This window comes from Garra rufa, chromosome 2, assembly GCF_049309525.1.
Source record: "Garra rufa chromosome 2, GarRuf1.0, whole genome shotgun sequence".
NCBI lineage: Eukaryota > Metazoa > Chordata > Actinopteri > Cypriniformes > Cyprinidae > Garra > Garra rufa.
This window is the reverse complement of record NC_133362.1, coordinates 74198100-74214932: the sequence shown is the minus strand read 5'-3', so window position 1 is coordinate 74214932 and position 16833 is coordinate 74198100. Positions and strand designations below refer to the sequence as shown.

General features: G+C 49.9%; 28 non-coding genes across 28 annotated transcripts in view; 9 read left to right on the top strand and 19 right to left on the bottom strand.

Moving 5' to 3' along the window:
• trnay-gua (transfer RNA tyrosine (anticodon GUA)) overlaps positions 1 to 62 on the bottom strand; it is an 87-nt gene extending 25 nt beyond the window's left edge. The window contains 2 exon segments of the tRNA in view: positions 1 to 11; positions 26 to 62. The exon segment at positions 1 to 11 is cut by the window's left edge and continues 25 nt beyond it. This is a non-coding gene — a tRNA (tRNA-Tyr).
• Positions 63 to 1372: 1310 nt separating this feature from the next.
• Positions 1373 to 1445, bottom strand: trnar-acg (transfer RNA arginine (anticodon ACG)). The gene has a single exon. It is a non-coding gene; the product is annotated as a tRNA-Arg (tRNA).
• Positions 1446 to 1561: 116 nt separating this feature from the next.
• Positions 1562 to 1633, top strand: trnae-cuc (transfer RNA glutamic acid (anticodon CUC)). The gene has a single exon. It is a non-coding gene; the product is annotated as a tRNA-Glu (tRNA).
• Positions 1634 to 1742: 109 nt separating this feature from the next.
• Positions 1743 to 1829, bottom strand: trnay-gua (transfer RNA tyrosine (anticodon GUA)). Its single transcript is given in 2 exon segments — positions 1743 to 1778; positions 1793 to 1829. It is a non-coding gene; the product is annotated as a tRNA-Tyr (tRNA).
• Positions 1830 to 3139: 1310 nt separating this feature from the next.
• Positions 3140 to 3212, bottom strand: trnar-acg (transfer RNA arginine (anticodon ACG)). The gene has a single exon. It is a non-coding gene; the product is annotated as a tRNA-Arg (tRNA).
• Positions 3213 to 3328: 116 nt separating this feature from the next.
• On the top strand, positions 3329 to 3400 carry trnae-cuc (transfer RNA glutamic acid (anticodon CUC)). Its single transcript has one exon. It is a non-coding gene; the product is annotated as a tRNA-Glu (tRNA).
• Positions 3401 to 3509: 109 nt separating this feature from the next.
• On the bottom strand, positions 3510 to 3596 carry trnay-gua (transfer RNA tyrosine (anticodon GUA)). The gene is given in 2 exon segments: positions 3510 to 3545; positions 3560 to 3596. It is a non-coding gene; the product is annotated as a tRNA-Tyr (tRNA).
• Positions 3597 to 4262: 666 nt separating this feature from the next.
• Positions 4263 to 4334, bottom strand: trnae-uuc (transfer RNA glutamic acid (anticodon UUC)). The gene has a single exon. It is a non-coding gene; the product is annotated as a tRNA-Glu (tRNA).
• Positions 4335 to 4669: 335 nt separating this feature from the next.
• trnar-acg (transfer RNA arginine (anticodon ACG)) lies at positions 4670 to 4742 on the bottom strand. The gene has a single exon. It is a non-coding gene; the product is annotated as a tRNA-Arg (tRNA).
• Positions 4743 to 4858: 116 nt separating this feature from the next.
• trnae-cuc (transfer RNA glutamic acid (anticodon CUC)) lies at positions 4859 to 4930 on the top strand. The gene has a single exon. It is a non-coding gene; the product is annotated as a tRNA-Glu (tRNA).
• A 109-nt stretch (positions 4931 to 5039) lies between these two features.
• trnay-gua (transfer RNA tyrosine (anticodon GUA)) lies at positions 5040 to 5126 on the bottom strand. Its single transcript is given in 2 exon segments — positions 5040 to 5075; positions 5090 to 5126. It is a non-coding gene; the product is annotated as a tRNA-Tyr (tRNA).
• A 666-nt stretch (positions 5127 to 5792) lies between these two features.
• On the bottom strand, positions 5793 to 5864 carry trnae-uuc (transfer RNA glutamic acid (anticodon UUC)). The gene has a single exon. It is a non-coding gene; the product is annotated as a tRNA-Glu (tRNA).
• A 335-nt stretch (positions 5865 to 6199) lies between these two features.
• On the bottom strand, positions 6200 to 6272 carry trnar-acg (transfer RNA arginine (anticodon ACG)). Its single transcript has one exon. It is a non-coding gene; the product is annotated as a tRNA-Arg (tRNA).
• A 116-nt stretch (positions 6273 to 6388) lies between these two features.
• On the top strand, positions 6389 to 6460 carry trnae-cuc (transfer RNA glutamic acid (anticodon CUC)). Its single transcript has one exon. It is a non-coding gene; the product is annotated as a tRNA-Glu (tRNA).
• A 1983-nt stretch (positions 6461 to 8443) lies between these two features.
• Positions 8444 to 8516, bottom strand: trnar-acg (transfer RNA arginine (anticodon ACG)). The gene has a single exon. It is a non-coding gene; the product is annotated as a tRNA-Arg (tRNA).
• A 116-nt stretch (positions 8517 to 8632) lies between these two features.
• Positions 8633 to 8704, top strand: trnae-cuc (transfer RNA glutamic acid (anticodon CUC)). The gene has a single exon. It is a non-coding gene; the product is annotated as a tRNA-Glu (tRNA).
• Positions 8705 to 8813: 109 nt separating this feature from the next.
• Positions 8814 to 8900, bottom strand: trnay-gua (transfer RNA tyrosine (anticodon GUA)). The gene is given in 2 exon segments: positions 8814 to 8849; positions 8864 to 8900. It is a non-coding gene; the product is annotated as a tRNA-Tyr (tRNA).
• Positions 8901 to 10448: 1548 nt separating this feature from the next.
• On the bottom strand, positions 10449 to 10521 carry trnar-acg (transfer RNA arginine (anticodon ACG)). Its single transcript has one exon. It is a non-coding gene; the product is annotated as a tRNA-Arg (tRNA).
• Positions 10522 to 10637: 116 nt separating this feature from the next.
• Positions 10638 to 10709, top strand: trnae-cuc (transfer RNA glutamic acid (anticodon CUC)). The gene has a single exon. It is a non-coding gene; the product is annotated as a tRNA-Glu (tRNA).
• A 109-nt stretch (positions 10710 to 10818) lies between these two features.
• Positions 10819 to 10905, bottom strand: trnay-gua (transfer RNA tyrosine (anticodon GUA)). Its single transcript is given in 2 exon segments — positions 10819 to 10854; positions 10869 to 10905. It is a non-coding gene; the product is annotated as a tRNA-Tyr (tRNA).
• A 1310-nt stretch (positions 10906 to 12215) lies between these two features.
• Positions 12216 to 12288, bottom strand: trnar-acg (transfer RNA arginine (anticodon ACG)). The gene has a single exon. It is a non-coding gene; the product is annotated as a tRNA-Arg (tRNA).
• A 116-nt stretch (positions 12289 to 12404) lies between these two features.
• trnae-cuc (transfer RNA glutamic acid (anticodon CUC)) lies at positions 12405 to 12476 on the top strand. The gene has a single exon. It is a non-coding gene; the product is annotated as a tRNA-Glu (tRNA).
• Positions 12477 to 12585: 109 nt separating this feature from the next.
• trnay-gua (transfer RNA tyrosine (anticodon GUA)) lies at positions 12586 to 12672 on the bottom strand. The gene is given in 2 exon segments: positions 12586 to 12621; positions 12636 to 12672. It is a non-coding gene; the product is annotated as a tRNA-Tyr (tRNA).
• Positions 12673 to 13982: 1310 nt separating this feature from the next.
• trnar-acg (transfer RNA arginine (anticodon ACG)) lies at positions 13983 to 14055 on the bottom strand. Its single transcript has one exon. It is a non-coding gene; the product is annotated as a tRNA-Arg (tRNA).
• Positions 14056 to 14171: 116 nt separating this feature from the next.
• On the top strand, positions 14172 to 14243 carry trnae-cuc (transfer RNA glutamic acid (anticodon CUC)). The gene has a single exon. It is a non-coding gene; the product is annotated as a tRNA-Glu (tRNA).
• Positions 14244 to 16226: 1983 nt separating this feature from the next.
• trnar-acg (transfer RNA arginine (anticodon ACG)) lies at positions 16227 to 16299 on the bottom strand. Its single transcript has one exon. It is a non-coding gene; the product is annotated as a tRNA-Arg (tRNA).
• A 116-nt stretch (positions 16300 to 16415) lies between these two features.
• Positions 16416 to 16487, top strand: trnae-cuc (transfer RNA glutamic acid (anticodon CUC)). Its single transcript has one exon. It is a non-coding gene; the product is annotated as a tRNA-Glu (tRNA).
• A 109-nt stretch (positions 16488 to 16596) lies between these two features.
• trnay-gua (transfer RNA tyrosine (anticodon GUA)) lies at positions 16597 to 16683 on the bottom strand. Its single transcript is given in 2 exon segments — positions 16597 to 16632; positions 16647 to 16683. It is a non-coding gene; the product is annotated as a tRNA-Tyr (tRNA).
• Positions 16684 to 16833: the final 150 nt, after the last annotated feature.

Genomic DNA, 16833 nt, shown 5'->3' with positions numbered 1-16833 from the left:
GACCTAAGGATTGCCAACGCTCCTCCTACAGTCCTCCGCTCTACCAGCTGAGCTATCGAAGGCGCAGGTCTGTGGGGTCACAACCTCGGCCTGTGGGGTCACAACCTCGGCCTATTAGGTTTCTGCAGCTCGACTGCTGGCCAAAAAACGGCTTTCGACGCAGGAAGACGTGTGGCCCTTTTTCGTAGAGGGAAGCACAGAGGAGCCCACCTTCCAATACCGGGAGTCGAACCCGGGCCACCTAGGTGAAAACCAGGAATCCTGGCGGTAGACCATATGGGAACTGGTCAGTGGAAGCCTTGTCCGGGTAAAAAAAAAGATTCCAAAAATACTCACGCCACGCATTCGAAAAAACAAGTGTGGTCTTGCATTGTGACCGTTATCTCAAGGAAAAACAGCTTATCGCCCGTCTGTCAAGGTACAGAAATGAAAAAATCATGAGATTAACAATGAAACTGAGACGCGGTTTTAACCGGGTAAGTTGCTGATTATTGGCTAGTTCGGATTTCATTTCGTGGGAACTGGTCAGCGGAAGCCTTGTCCGGGTAAAAAAAAAGATTCCAAAAATACTCACGCCACGCATTCGAAAAAACAAGCGTGGTCTTGCATTGTAACCGTTATCTCCTGACCGGTAGCAAAGAGGAGCCCGCCTTCCCATACCGGAAGTCGAACCCAGGCCGCCTGGGTGAAAACCAGGAATCCTGACCGGTAGCAAAGAGGAGCCCGCCTTCCCATACCGGGAGTCGAACCCGGGCCACCTAGGTGAAAACCAGGAATCCTGGCGGTAGACCATATGGGAACTGGTCAGTGGAAGCCTTGTCCGGGTAAAAAAAAGATTCCAAAAATACTCACGCCACGCATTCGAAAAAACAAGTGTGGTCTTGCATTGTGACCGTTATCTCAAGGAAAAACAGCCTATCGCCCGTCTGTCAAGGTACAGAAATGAAAAAATCACGAGATTAACAATGAAACTGAGACGCGGTTTTAACCGGGTAAGTTGCTGATTATTGGCTAGTTTGGATTTCATTTCGTGGGAACTGGTCAGCGGAAGCCTTGTCCGGGTAAAAAAAAAGATTCCAAAAATACTCACGCCACGCATTCGAAAAAACAAGCGTGGTCTTGCATTGTAACCGTTATCTCAAGGAAAAACAGCCTATCGCCGGTCTGTCAAGGTACAGAAATGAAAAAATCATGAGATTAACAATGAAACTGAGACGCGGTTTTAACCGGGTGAGTTGCTGATTATTGGCTAGTTCGGATTTCATTTCGTGTCCAACTTTTTCTCAAAGCTCGGGTGGCACGTAGGAATAGGGCAACAATTCGGCAAGCCTGTGACATCAAAACCAAACTGCATTACGCAAAAATCAGAGAGCGAGCCAGCCAGGAGTCGAACCTAGAATCTTCTGATCCGTAGTCAGACGCGTTATCCATTGCGCCACTGGCCCACCGCCTGGGGATCCTCGTGCTTGCAGCCCGACTCGTTGGTTTTCGACGTGACAGAAGCCTGTATTGCTGTCTGCTTGTTCTCATGTTATTAGCAGGCCAGCATTAGCTCGGCTCTTCCCTGGTGGTCTAGTGGTTAGGATTCGGCGCTCTCACCGCCGCGGCCCGGGTTCGATTCCCGGTCAGGGAAAGCTCTTTTGCCCCCCCTCCCCCCCAATGGCGGACTGTGAAATCAAGCTCTGTTGGCCGCTTTCAGAAGACCGGCCCCCCCAAAAAAGGTGGGCACGTGAAAAACAACCTCCTTCGAGCCGGAGTCGAACCAGCGACCTAAGGATTGCCAACGCTCCTCCTACAGTCCTCCGCTCTACCAGCTGAGCTATCGAAGGCGCAGGTCTGTGGGGTCACAACCTCGGCCTGTGGGGTCACAACCTCGGCCTATTAGGTTTCTGCAGCTCGACTGCTGGCCAAAAAACGGCTTTCGACGCAGGAAGACGTGTGGCCCTTTTTCGTAGAGGGAAGCACAGAGGAGCCCACCTTCCAATACCGGGAGTCGAACCCGGGCCACCTAGGTGAAAACCAGGAATCCTGGCGGTAGACCATATGGGAACTGGTCAGTGGAAGCCTTGTCCGGGTAAAAAAAAAGATTCCAAAAATACTCACGCCACGCATTCGAAAAAACAAGTGTGGTCTTGCATTGTGACCGTTATCTCAAGGAAAAACAGCTTATCGCCCGTCTGTCAAGGTACAGAAATGAAAAAATCATGAGATTAACAATGAAACTGAGACGCGGTTTTAACCGGGTAAGTTGCTGATTATTGGCTAGTTCGGATTTCATTTCGTGGGAACTGGTCAGCGGAAGCCTTGTCCGGGTAAAAAAAAAGATTCCAAAAATACTCACGCCACGCATTCGAAAAAACAAGCGTGGTCTTGCATTGTAACCGTTATCTCCTGACCGGTAGCAAAGAGGAGCCCGCCTTCCCATACCGGAAGTCGAACCCAGGCCGCCTGGGTGAAAACCAGGAATCCTGACCGGTAGCAAAGAGGAGCCCGCCTTCCCATACCGGGAGTCGAACCCGGGCCACCTAGGTGAAAACCAGGAATCCTGGCGGTAGACCATATGGGAACTGGTCAGTGGAAGCCTTGTCCGGGTAAAAAAAAGATTCCAAAAATACTCACGCCACGCATTCGAAAAAACAAGTGTGGTCTTGCATTGTGACCGTTATCTCAAGGAAAAACAGCCTATCGCCCGTCTGTCAAGGTACAGAAATGAAAAAATCACGAGATTAACAATGAAACTGAGACGCGGTTTTAACCGGGTAAGTTGCTGATTATTGGCTAGTTTGGATTTCATTTCGTGGGAACTGGTCAGCGGAAGCCTTGTCCGGGTAAAAAAAAAGATTCCAAAAATACTCACGCCACGCATTCGAAAAAACAAGCGTGGTCTTGCATTGTAACCGTTATCTCAAGGAAAAACAGCCTATCGCCGGTCTGTCAAGGTACAGAAATGAAAAAATCATGAGATTAACAATGAAACTGAGACGCGGTTTTAACCGGGTGAGTTGCTGATTATTGGCTAGTTCGGATTTCATTTCGTGTCCAACTTTTTCTCAAAGCTCGGGTGGCACGTAGGAATAGGGCAACAATTCGGCAAGCCTGTGACATCAAAACCAAACTGCATTACGCAAAAATCAGAGAGCGAGCCAGCCAGGAGTCGAACCTAGAATCTTCTGATCCGTAGTCAGACGCGTTATCCATTGCGCCACTGGCCCACCGCCTGGGGATCCTCGTGCTTGCAGCCCGACTCGTTGGTTTTCGACGTGACAGAAGCCTGTATTGCTGTCTGCTTGTTCTCATGTTATTAGCAGGCCAGCATTAGATCGGCTCTTCCCTGGTGGTCTAGTGGTTAGGATTCGGCGCTCTCACCGCCGCGGCCCGGGTTCGATTCCCGGTCAGGGAAAGCTCTTTTGCCCCCCCTCCCCCCCAATGGCGGACTGTGAAATCAAGCTCTGTTGGCCGCTTTCAGAAGACCGGCCCCCCCAAAAAAGGTGGGCACGTGAAAAACAACCTCCTTCGAGCCGGAGTCGAACCAGCGACCTAAGGATTGCCAACGCTCCTCCTACAGTCCTCCGCTCTACCAGCTGAGCTATCGAAGGCGCAGGTCTGTGGGGTCACAACCTCGGCCTGTGGGGTCACAACCTCGGCCTATTAGGTTTCTGCAGCTCGACTGCTGGCCAAAAAACGGCTTTCGACGCAGGAAGACGTGTGGCCCTTTTTCGTAGAGGGAAGCACAGAGGAGCCCACCTTCCAATACCGGGAGTCGAACCCGGGCCACCTAGGTGAAAACCAGGAATCCTGGCGGTAGACCATATGGGAACTGGTCAGTGGAAGCCTTGTCCGGGTAAAAAAAAAGATTCCAAAAATACTCACGCCACGCATTCGAAAAAACAAGTGTGGTCTTGCATTGTGACCGTTATCTCAAGGAAAAACAGCTTATCGCCCGTCTGTCAAGGTACAGAAATGAAAAAATCATGAGATTAACAATGAAACTGAGACGCGGTTTTAACCGGGTAAGTTGCTGATTATTGGCTAGTTCGGATTTCATTTCGTGGGAACTGGTCAGCGGAAGCCTTGTCCGGGTAAAAAAAAAGATTCCAAAAATACTCACGCCACGCATTCGAAAAAACAAGCGTGGTCTTGCATTGTAACCGTTATCTCCTGACCGGTAGCAAAGAGGAGCCCGCCTTCCCATACCGGAAGTCGAACCCAGGCCGCCTGGGTGAAAACCAGGAATCCTGACCGGTAGCAAAGAGGAGCCCGCCTTCCCATACCGGGAGTCGAACCCGGGCCACCTGGGTGAAAACCAGGAATCCTGACCGCTAGACCATATGGGAACTGGTCAGCGGAAGCCTTGTCCGGGTAAAAAAAAAATTCCAAAAATACTCACGCCACGCATTTGAAAAAACAAGCGTGGTCTTGCATTGTAACCGTTATCTCAAGGAAATACAGCCTATCGCCGGTCTGTCAAGGTACAGAAATGAAAAAATCATGAGATTAACAATGAAACTGAGACGCGGTTTTAACCGGGTGAGTTGCTGATTATTGGCTAGTTCGGATTTCATTTCGTGTCCAACTTTTTCTCAAAGCTCGGGTGGCACGTAGGAATAGGGCAACAATTCGGCAAGCCTGTGACATCAAAACCAAACTGCATTACGCAAAAATCAGAGAGCGAGCCAGCCAGGAGTCGAACCTAGAATCTTCTGATCCGTAGTCAGACGCGTTATCCATTGCGCCACTGGCCCACCGCCTGGGGGTCCTCGTGCTTGCAGCCCGACTCGTTGGTTTTCGACGTGACAGAAGCCTGTATTGCTGTCTGCTTGTTCTCATGTTATTAGCAGGCCATCATTAGATCGGCTCTTCCCTGTTGGTCTAGTGGTTAGGATTCGGCGCTCTCACCGCCGCGGCCCGGGTTCGATTCCCGGTCAGGGAAAGCTCTTTTGCCCCCCCTCCCCCCCAATGGCGGACTGTGAAATCAAGCTCTGTTGGCCGCTTTCAGAAGGCCGGCCCCCCCAAAAAAGGTGGGCACGTGAAAAACAACCTCCTTCGAGCCGGAGTCGAACCAGCGACCTAAGGATTGCCAACGCTCCTCCTACAGTCCTCCGCTCTACCAGCTGAGCTATCGAAGGCGCAGGTCTGTGGGGTCACAACCTCGGCCTGTGGGGTCACAACCTCGGCCTATTAGGTTTCTGCAGCTCGACTGCTGGCCAAAAAACGGCTTTCGACGCAGGAAGACGTGTGGCCCTTTTTCGTAGAGGGAAGCACAGAGGAGCCCACCTTCCAATACCGGGAGTCGAACCCGGGCCACCTAGGTGAAAACCAGGAATCCTGGCGGTAGACCATATGGGAACTGGTCAGTGGAAGCCTTGTCCGGGTAAAAAAAAAGATTCCAAAAATACTCACGCCACGCATTCGAAAAAACAAGTGTGGTCTTGCATTGTGACCGTTATCTCAAGGAAAAACAGCATATCGCCCGTCTGTCAAGGTACAGAAATGAAAAAATCATGAGATTAACAATGAAACTGAGACGCGGTTTTAACCGGGTAAGTTGCTGATTATTGGCTAGTTCGGATTTCATTTCGTGGGAACTGGTCAGCGGAAGCCTTGTCCGGGTAAAAAAAAAGATTCCAAAAATACTCACGCCACGCATTCGAAAAAACAAGCGTGGTCTTGCATTGTAACCGTTATCTCCTGACCGGTAGCAAAGAGGAGCCCGCCTTCCCATACCGGGAGTCGAACCCAGGCCGCCTGGGTGAAAACCAGGAATCCTGACCGGTAGCAAAGAGGAGCCCGCCTTCCCATACCGGGAGTCGAACCCGGGCCGCCTGGGTGAAAACCAGGAATCCTGACCGCTAGACCATATGGGAACTGGTCAGCGGAAGCCTTGTCCGGGTAAAAAAAAAATTCCAAAAATACTCACGCCACGCATTTGAAAAAACAAGCGTGGTCTTGCATTGTAACCGTTATCTCAAGGAAAAACAGCCTATCGCCGGTCTGTCAAGGTACAGAAATGAAAAAATCATGAGATTAACAATGAAACTGAGACGCGGTTTTAACCGGGTGAGTTGCTGATTATTGGCTAGTTCGGATTTCATTTCGTGTCCAACTTTTTCTCAAAGCTCGGGTGGCACGTAGGAATAGGGCAACAATTCGGCAAGCCTGTGACATCAAAACCAAACTGCATTACGCAAAAATCAGAGAGCGAGCCAGCCAGGAGTCGAACCTAGAATCTTCTGATCCGTAGTCAGACGCGTTATCCATTGCGCCACTGGCCCACCGCCTGGGGATCCTCGTGCTTGCAGCCCGACTCGTTGGTTTTCGACGTGACAGAAGCCTGTATTGCTGTCTGCTTGTTCTCATGTTATTAGCAGGCCAGCATTAGATCGGATCTTCCCTGGTGGTCTAGTGGTTAGGATTCGGCGCTCTCACCGCCGCGGCCTGGGTTCGATTCCCGGTCAGGGAAAGCTCTTTTGCCCCCCCTCCCCCCCAATGGCGGACTGTGAAATCAAGCTCTGTTGGCCGCTTTCAGAAGACCAGCCCCCCCAAAAAAGGTGGGCACGTGAAAAACAACCTCCTTCGAGCCAGAGTCGAACCAGCGACCTAAGGATTGCCAAAGCTCCTCCTACAGTCCTCCGCTCTACCAGCTGAGCTATCGAAGGCGCAGGTCTGTGGGGTCACAACCTCGGCCTGTGGGGTCACAACCTCGGCCTATTAGGTTTCTGCAGCTCGACTGCTGGCCAAAAAACGGCTTTCGACGCAGGAAGACGTGTGGCCCTTTTTCGTAGAGGGAAGCACAGAGGAGCCCACCTTCCAATACCGGGAGTCGAACCTGGGCCACCTAGGTGAAAACCAGGAATCCTGGCGGTAGACCATATGGGAACTGGTCAGTGGAAGCCTTGTCCGGGTAAAAAAAAAGATTCCAAAAATACTCACGCCACGCATTCGAAAAAAACAAGTGTGGTCTTGCATTGTGACCGTTATCTCAAGGAAAAACAGCTTATCGCCCGTCTGTCAAGGTACAGAAATGAAAAAATCATGAGATTAACAATGAAACTGAGACGCGGTTTTAACCGGGTATGTTGCTGATTATTGGCTAGTTCGGATTTCATTTCGTGGGAACTGGTCAGCAGAAGCCTTGTCCGGGTAAAAAAAAAATTCCAAAAATACTCACGCCACGCATTTGAAAAAACAAGCGTGGTCTTGCATTGTAACCGTTATCTCAAGGAAAAACAGCCTATCGCCGGTCTGTCAAGGTACAGAAATGAAAAAATCATGAGATTAACAGTGAAACTGAGACGCGGTTTTAACCGGGTGAGTTGCTGATTATTGGCTAGTTCAGATTTTATTCCGTGGGAACTGGTCAGCAGAAGCCTTGTCCGGGTAAAAAAAAAGATTCCAAAAATACTCACGCCACGCATTCGAAAAAACAAGCGTGGTCTTGCATTGTAACCGTTATCTCAAGGAAAAACAGCCTATCGCCGGTCTGTCAAGGTACAGAAATGAAAAAATCATGAGATTAACAATGAAACTGAGACGCGGTTTTAACCAGGTAAGTTGCTGATTATTGGCTAGTTCGGATTTCATTTCGTGGGAACTGGTCAGCGGAAGCCTTGTCCGGGTAAAAAAAAAGATTCCAAAAATACTCACGCCACGCATTCGAAAAAACAAGTGTGGTCTTGCATTGTGACCGTTATCTCAAGGAAAAACAGCTTATCGCCCATCTGTCAAGGTACAGAAATGAAAAAATCATGAGATTAACAATGAAACTGAGACGCGGTTTTAACCGGGTAAGTTGCTGATTATTGGCTAGTTCGGATTTCATTTCGTGGGAACTGGTCAGCGGAAGCCTTGTCCGGGTAAAAAAAAAGATTCCAAAAATACTCACGCCACGCATTCGAAAAAACAAGCGTGGTCTTGCATTGTAACCGTTATCTCCTGACCGGTAGCAAAGAGAAGCCCGCCTTCCCATACCGGGAGTCGAACCCAGGCCGCCTGGGTGAAAACCAGGAATCCTGACCGGTAGCAAAGAGGAGCCCGCCTTCCCATACCGGGAGTCAAACCTGGGCCACCTGGGTGAAAACCAGGAATCCTGACCGCTAGACCATATGAGAACTGGTCAGCGGAAGCCTTGTCCGGGTAAAAAAAAAATTCCAAAAATACTCACGCCACGCATTTGAAAAAACAAGCGTGGTCTTGCATTGTAACCGTTATCTCAAGGAAAAACAGCCTATCGCCGGTCTGTCAAGGTACAGAAATGAAAAAATCATGAGATTATCAATGAAACTGAGACGCGGTTTTAACCGGGTGAGTTGCTGATTATTGGCTAGTTCGGATTTCATTTCGTGTCCAACTTTTTCTCAAAGCTCGGGTGGAACGTAGGAATAGGGCAACAATTCGGCAAGCCTGTGACATCAAAACCAAACTGCATTACGCAAAAATCAGAGAGCGAGCCAGCCAGGAGTCGAACCTAGAATCTTCTGATCCGTAGTCAGACACGTTATCCATTGCGCCACTGGCCCACCGCCTGGGGATCCTCGTGCTTGCAGCCCGACTCGTTGGTTTTCGACGTGACAGAAGCCTGTATTGCTGTCTGCTTGTTCTCATGTTATTAGCAGGCCAGCATTAGATCGGCTCTTCCCTGGTGGTCTAGTGGTTAGGATTCGGCGCTCTCACCGCCGCGGCCCGGGTTCGATTCCCGGTCAGGGAAAGCTCTTTTGCCCCCCCTCCCCCCCAATGGCGGACTGTGAAATCAAGCTCTGTTGGCCGCTTTCAGAAGGCTGGCCCCCCCAAAAAAGGTGGGCACGTGAAAAACAACCTCCTTCGAGCCGGAGTCGAACCAGCGACCTAAGGATTGCCAACGCTCCTCCTACAGTCCTCCGCTCTACCAGCTGAGCTATCGAAGGCGCAGGTCTGTGGGGTCACAACCTCGGCCTGTGGGGTCAAAACCTCGGCCTATTAGGTTTCTGCAGCTCGACTGCTGGCCAAAAAACGGCTTTCGACGCAGGAAGACGTGTGGCCCTTTTTCGTAGAGGGAAGCACAGAGGAGCCCACCTTCCAATACCGGGAGTCGAACCCGGGCCACCTAGGTGAAAACCAGGAATCCTGGCGGTAGACCATATGGGAACTGGTCAGTGGAAGCCTTGTCCGGGTAAAAAAAAAGATTCCAAAAATACTCACGCCACGCATTCGAAAAAACAAGTGTGGTCTTGCATTGTGACCGTTATCTCAAGAAAAAACAGCTTATCGCCCGTCTGTCAAGGTACAGAAATGAAAAAATCATGAGATTAACAATGAAACTGAGACGCGGTTTTAACCGGGTAAGTTGCTGATTATTGGCTAGTTCGGATTTCATTTTGTGGGAACTGGTCAGCGGAAGCCTTGTCCGGGTAAAAAAAAAGATTCCAAAAATACTCACACCACGCATTCGAAAAAACAAGCGTGGTCTTGCATTGTAACCGTTATCTCAAGGAAAAACAGCCTATCGCCGGTCTGTCAAGGTACAGAAATGAAAAAATCATGAGATTAACAATGAAACTGAGACGCGGTTTTAACCGGGTGAGTTGCTGATTATTGGCTAGTTCGGATTTCATTTCGTGGGAACTGGTCAGCGGAAGCCTTGTCCGGGTAAAAAAAAAATTCCAAAAATACTCACGCCACGCATTTGAAAAAACAAGCGTGGTCTTGCATTGTAACCGTTATCTCAAGGAAAAACAGCCTATCGCCGGTCTGTCAAGGTACAGAAATGAAAAAATCATGAGATTAACAATGAAACTGAGACGCGGTTTTAACCGGGTGAGTTGCTGATTATTGGCTAGTTCAGATTTCATTTCGTGGGAACTGGTCAGCGGAAGCCTTGTCCGGGTAAAAAAAAAGATTCCAAAAATACTCACGCCACGCATTCGAAAAAACAAGCGTGGTCTTGCATTGTAACCGTTATCTCCTGACCGGTAGCAAAGAGGAGCCCGCCTTCCCATACCGGGAGTCGAACCCAGGTCGCCTGGGTGAAAACCAGGAATCCTGACCGGTAGCAAAGAGGAGCCCGCCTTCCCATACCAGGAGTCGTACCCGGGCCGCCTGGGTGAAAACCAGGAATCCTGACCGCTAGACCATATGGGAACTGGTCAGCGGAAGCCTTGTCCGGGTAAAAAAAAAATTCCAAAAATACTCACGCCACGCATTTGAAAAAACAAGCGTGGTCTTGCATTGTAACCGTTATCTCAAGGAAAAACAGCCTATCGCCGGTCTGTCAAGGTACAGAAATGAAAAAATCATGAGATTAACAATGAAACTGAGACGCGGTTTTAACCGGGTGAGTTGCTGATTATTGGCTAGTTCGGATTTCATTTCGTGTCCAACTTTTTCTCAAAGCTCGGGTGGCACGTAGGAATAGGGCAACAATTCGGCAAGCCTGTGACATCAAAACCAAACTGCATTACGCAAAAATCAGAGAGCGAGCCAGCCAGGAGTCGAACCTAGAATCTTCTGATCCGTAGTCAGACGCGTTATCCATTGCGCCACTGGCCCACCGCCTGGGGATCCTCGTGCTTGCAGCCCGACTCGTTGGTTTTCGACGTGACAGAAGCCTGTATTGCTGTCTGCTTGTTCTCATGTTATTAGCAGGCCAGCATTAGATCGGCTCTTCCCTGGTGGTCTAGTGGTTAGGATCCGGCGCTCTCACCGCCGCGGCCCGGGTTCGATTCCCGGTCAGGGAAAGCTCTTTTGCCCCCCCTCCCCCCCAATGGCGGACTGTGAAATCAAGCTCTGTTGGCCGCTTTCAGAAGGCCGGCTCCCCCAAAAAAGGTGGGCACGTGAAAAACAACCTCCTTCGAGCCGGAGTCGAACCAGCGACCTAAGGATTGCCAACGCTCCTCCTACAGTCCTCCGCTCTACCAGCTGAGCTATCGAAGGCGCAGGTCTGTGGTGTCACAACCTCGGCCTGTGGGGTCACAACCTCGGCCTATTAGGTTTCTGCAGCTCGACTGCTGGCCAAAAAACGGCTTTCGACGCAGGAAGACGTGTGGCCCTTTTTCGTAGAGGGAAGCACAGAGGAGCCCACCTTCCAATACCGGGAGTCGAACCCGGGCCACCTAGGTGAAAACCAGGAATCCTGGCGGTAGACCATATGGGAACTGGTCAGTGGAAGCCTTGTCCGGGTAAAAAAAAAGATTCCAAAAATACTCACGCCACGCATTCGAAAAAACAAGTGTGGTCTTGCATTGTGACCGTTATCTCAAGGAAAAACAGCTTATCGCCCGTCTGTCAAGGTACAGAAATGAAAAAATCATGAGATTAACAATGAAACTGAGACGCGGTTTTAACCGGGTAAGTTGCTGATTATTGGCTAGTTCGGATTTCATTTCGTGGGAACTGGTCAGCGGAAGCCTTGTCCGGGTAAAAAAAAAGATTCCAAAAATACTCACGCCACGCATTCGAAAAAACAAGCGTGGTCTTGCATTGTAACCGTTATCTCCTGACCGGTAGCAAAGAGGAGCCCGCCTTCCCATACCGGAAGTCGAACCCAGGCCGCCTGGGTGAAAACCAGGAATCCTGACCGGTAGCAAAGAGGAGCCCGCCTTCCCATACCGGGAGTCGAACCCGGGCCACCTAGGTGAAAACCAGGAATCCTGGCGGTAGACCATATGGGAACTGGTCAGTGGAAGCCTTGTCCGGGTAAAAAAAAGATTCCAAAAATACTCACGCCACGCATTCGAAAAAACAAGTGTGGTCTTGCATTGTGACCGTTATCTCAAGGAAAAACAGCCTATCGCCCGTCTGTCAAGGTACAGAAATGAAAAAATCACGAGATTAACAATGAAACTGAGACGCGGTTTTAACCGGGTAAGTTGCTGATTATTGGCTAGTTTGGATTTCATTTCGTGGGAACTGGTCAGCGGAAGCCTTGTCCGGGTAAAAAAAAAGATTCCAAAAATACTCACGCCACGCATTCGAAAAAACAAGCGTGGTCTTGCATTGTAACCGTTATCTCAAGGAAAAACAGCCTATCGCCGGTCTGTCAAGGTACAGAAATGAAAAAATCATGAGATTAACAATGAAACTGAGACGCGGTTTTAACCGGGTGAGTTGCTGATTATTGGCTAGTTCGGATTTCATTTCGTGTCCAACTTTTTCTCAAAGCTCGGGTGGCACGTAGGAATAGGGCAACAATTCGGCAAGCCTGTGACATCAAAACCAAACTGCATTACGCAAAAATCAGAGAGCGAGCCAGCCAGGAGTCGAACCTAGAATCTTCTGATCCGTAGTCAGACGCGTTATCCATTGCGCCACTGGCCCACCGCCTGGGGATCCTCATGCTTGCAGCCCGACTCGTTGGTTTTCGACGTGACAGAAGCCTGTATTGCTGTCTGCTTGTTCTCATGTTATTAGCAGGCCAGCATTAGCTCGGCTCTTCCCTGGTGGTCTAGTGGTTAGGATTCGGCGCTCTCACCGCCGCGGCCCGGGTTCGATTCCCGGTCAGGGAAAGCTCTTTTGCCCCCCCTCCCCCCCAATGGCGGACTGTGAAATCAAGCTCTGTTGGCCGCTTTCAGAAGACCGGCCCCCCCAAAAAAGGTGGGCACGTGAAAAACAACCTCCTTCGAGCCGGAGTCGAACCAGCGACCTAAGGATTGCCAACGCTCCTCCTACAGTCCTCCGCTCTACCAGCTGAGCTATCGAAGGCGCAGGTCTGTGGGGTCACAACCTCGGCCTGTGGGGTCACAACCTCGGCCTATTAGGTTTCTGCAGCTCGACTGCTGGCCAAAAAACGGCTTTCGACGCAGGAAGACGTGTGGCCCTTTTTCGTAGAGGGAAGCACAGAGGAGCCCACCTTCCAATACCGGGAGTCGAACCCGGGCCACCTAGGTGAAAACCAGGAATCCTGGCGGTAGACCATATGGGAACTGGTCAGTGGAAGCCTTGTCCGGGTAAAAAAAAAGATTCCAAAAATACTCACGCCACGCATTCGAAAAAACAAGTGTGGTCTTGCATTGTGACCGTTATCTCAAGGAAAAACAGCTTATCGCCCGTCTGTCAAGGTACAGAAATGAAAAAATCATGAGATTAACAATGAAACTGAGACGCGGTTTTAACCGGGTAAGTTGCTGATTATTGGCTAGTTCGGATTTCATTTCGTGGGAACTGGTCAGCGGAAGCCTTGTCCGGGTAAAAAAAAAGATTCCAAAAATACTCACGCCACGCATTCGAAAAAACAAGCGTGGTCTTGCATTGTAACCGTTATCTCCTGACCGGTAGCAAAGAGGAGCCCGCCTTCCCATACCGGAAGTCGAACCCAGGCCGCCTGGGTGAAAACCAGGAATCCTGACCGGTAGCAAAGAGGAGCCCGCCTTCCCATACCGGGAGTCGAACCCGGGCCACCTAGGTGAAAACCAGGAATCCTGGCGGTAGACCATATGGGAACTGGTCAGTGGAAGCCTTGTCCGGGTAAAAAAAAGATTCCAAAAATACTCACGCCACGCATTCGAAAAAACAAGTGTGGTCTTGCATTGTGACCGTTATCTCAAGGAAAAACAGCCTATCGCCCGTCTGTCAAGGTACAGAAATGAAAAAATCACGAGATTAACAATGAAACTGAGACGCGGTTTTAACCGGGTAAGTTGCTGATTATTGGCTAGTTTGGATTTCATTTCGTGGGAACTGGTCAGCGGAAGCCTTGTCCGGGTAAAAAAAAAGATTCCAAAAATACTCACGCCACGCATTCGAAAAAACAAGCGTGGTCTTGCATTGTAACCGTTATCTCAAGGAAAAACAGCCTATCGCCGGTCTGTCAAGGTACAGAAATGAAAAAATCATGAGATTAACAATGAAACTGAGACGCGGTTTTAACCGGGTGAGTTGCTGATTATTGGCTAGTTCGGATTTCATTTCGTGTCCAACTTTTTCTCAAAGCTCGGGTGGCACGTAGGAATAGGGCAACAATTCGGCAAGCCTGTGACATCAAAACCAAACTGCATTACGCAAAAATCAGAGAGCGAGCCAGCCAGGAGTCGAACCTAGAATCTTCTGATCCGTAGTCAGACGCGTTATCCATTGCGCCACTGGCCCACCGCCTGGGGATCCTCGTGCTTGCAGCCCGACTCGTTGGTTTTCGACGTGACAGAAGCCTGTATTGCTGTCTGCTTGTTCTCATGTTATTAGCAGGCCAGCATTAGATCGGATCTTCCCTGGTGGTCTAGTGGTTAGGATTCGGCGCTCTCACCGCCGCGGCCTGGGTTCGATTCCCGGTCAGGGAAAGCTCTTTTGCCCCCCCTCCCCCCCAATGGCGGACTGTGAAATCAAGCTCTGTTGGCCGCTTTCAGAAGACCAGCCCCCCCAAAAAAGGTGGGCACGTGAAAAACAACCTCCTTCGAGCCAGAGTCGAACCAGCGACCTAAGGATTGCCAAAGCTCCTCCTACAGTCCTCCGCTCTACCAGCTGAGCTATCGAAGGCGCAGGTCTGTGGGGTCACAACCTCGGCCTGTGGGGTCACAACCTCGGCCTATTAGGTTTCTGCAGCTCGACTGCTGGCCAAAAAACGGCTTTCGACGCAGGAAGACGTGTGGCCCTTTTTCGTAGAGGGAAGCACAGAGGAGCCCACCTTCCAATACCGGGAGTCGAACCTGGGCCACCTAGGTGAAAACCAGGAATCCTGGCGGTAGACCATATGGGAACTGGTCAGTGGAAGCCTTGTCCGGGTAAAAAAAAAGATTCCAAAAATACTCACGCCACGCATTCGAAAAAAACAAGTGTGGTCTTGCATTGTGACCGTTATCTCAAGGAAAAACAGCTTATCGCCCGTCTGTCAAGGTACAGAAATGAAAAAATCATGAGATTAACAATGAAACTGAGACGCGGTTTTAACCGGGTATGTTGCTGATTATTGGCTAGTTCGGATTTCATTTCGTGGGAACTGGTCAGCAGAAGCCTTGTCCGGGTAAAAAAAAAATTCCAAAAATACTCACGCCACGCATTTGAAAAAACAAGCGTGGTCTTGCATTGTAACCGTTATCTCAAGGAAAAACAGCCTATCGCCGGTCTGTCAAGGTACAGAAATGAAAAAATCATGAGATTAACAGTGAAACTGAGACGCGGTTTTAACCGGGTGAGTTGCTGATTATTGGCTAGTTCAGATTTTATTCCGTGGGAACTGGTCAGCGGAAGCCTTGTCCGGGTAAAAAAAAAGATTCCAAAAATACTCACGCCACGCATTCGAAAAAACAAGCGTGGTCTTGCATTGTAACCGTTATCTCAAGGAAAAACAGCCTATCGCCGGTCTGTCAAGGTACAGAAATGAAAAAATCATGAGATTAACAATGAAACTGAGACGCGGTTTTAACCAGGTAAGTTGCTGATTATTGGCTAGTTCGGATTTCATTTCGTGGGAACTGGTCAGCGGAAGCCTTGTCCGGGTAAAAAAAAAGATTCCAAAAATACTCACGCCACGCATTCGAAAAAACAAGTGTGGTCTTGCATTGTGACCGTTATCTCAAGGAAAAACAGCTTATCGCCCATCTGTCAAGGTACAGAAATGAAAAAATCATGAGATTAACAATGAAACTGAGACGCGGTTTTAACCGGGTAAGTTGCTGATTATTGGCTAGTTCGGATTTCATTTCGTGGGAACTGGTCAGCGGAAGCCTTGTCCGGGTAAAAAAAAAGATTCCAAAAATACTCACGCCACGCATTCGAAAAAACAAGCGTGGTCTTGCATTGTAACCGTTATCTCCTGACCGGTAGCAAAGAGAAGCCCGCCTTCCCATACCGGGAGTCGAACCCAGGCCGCCTGGGTGAAAACCAGGAATCCTGACCGGTAGCAAAGAGGAGCCCGCCTTCCCATACCGGGAGTCAAACCTGGGCCACCTGGGTGAAAACCAGGAATCCTGACCGCTAGACCATATGAGAACTGGTCAGCGGAAGCCTTGTCCGGGTAAAAAAAAAATTCCAAAAATACTCACGCCACGCATTTGAAAAAACAAGCGTGGTCTTGCATTGTAACCGTTATCTCAAGGAAAAACAGCCTATCGCCGGTCTGTCAAGGTACAGAAATGAAAAAATCATGAGATTATCAATGAAACTGAGACGCGGTTTTAACCGGGTGAGTTGCTGATTATTGGCTAGTTCGGATTTCATTTCGTGTCCAACTTTTTCTCAAAGCTCGGGTGGAACGTAGGAATAGGGCAACAATTCGGCAAGCCTGTGACATCAAAACCAAACTGCATTACGCAAAAATCAGAGAGCGAGCCAGCCAGGAGTCGAACCTAGAATCTTCTGATCCGTAGTCAGACACGTTATCCATTGCGCCACTGGCCCACCGCCTGGGGATCCTCGTGCTTGCAGCCCGACTCGTTGGTTTTCGACGTGACAGAAGCCTGTATTGCTGTCTGCTTGTTCTCATGTTATTAGCAGGCCAGCATTAGATCGGCTCTTCCCTGGTGGTCTAGTGGTTAGGATTCGGCGCTCTCACCGCCGCGGCCCGGGTTCGATTCCCGGTCAGGGAAAGCTCTTTTGCCCCCCCTCCCCCCCAATGGCGGACTGTGAAATCAAGCTGTGTTGGCCGCTTTCAGAAGGCTGGCCCCCCCAAAAAAGGTGGGCACGTGAAAAACAACCTCCTTCGAGCCGGAGTCGAACCAGCGACCTAAGGATTGCCAACGCTCCTCCTACAGTCCTCCGCTCTACCAGCTGAGCTATCGAAGGCGCAGGTCTGTGGGGTCATTACCTCGGCCTGTGGGGTCAAAACCTCGGCCTATTAGGTTTCTGCAGCTCGACTGCTGGCCAAAAAACGGCTTTCGACGCAGGAAGACGTGTGGCCCTTTTTCGTAGAGGGAAGCACAGAGGAGCCCACCT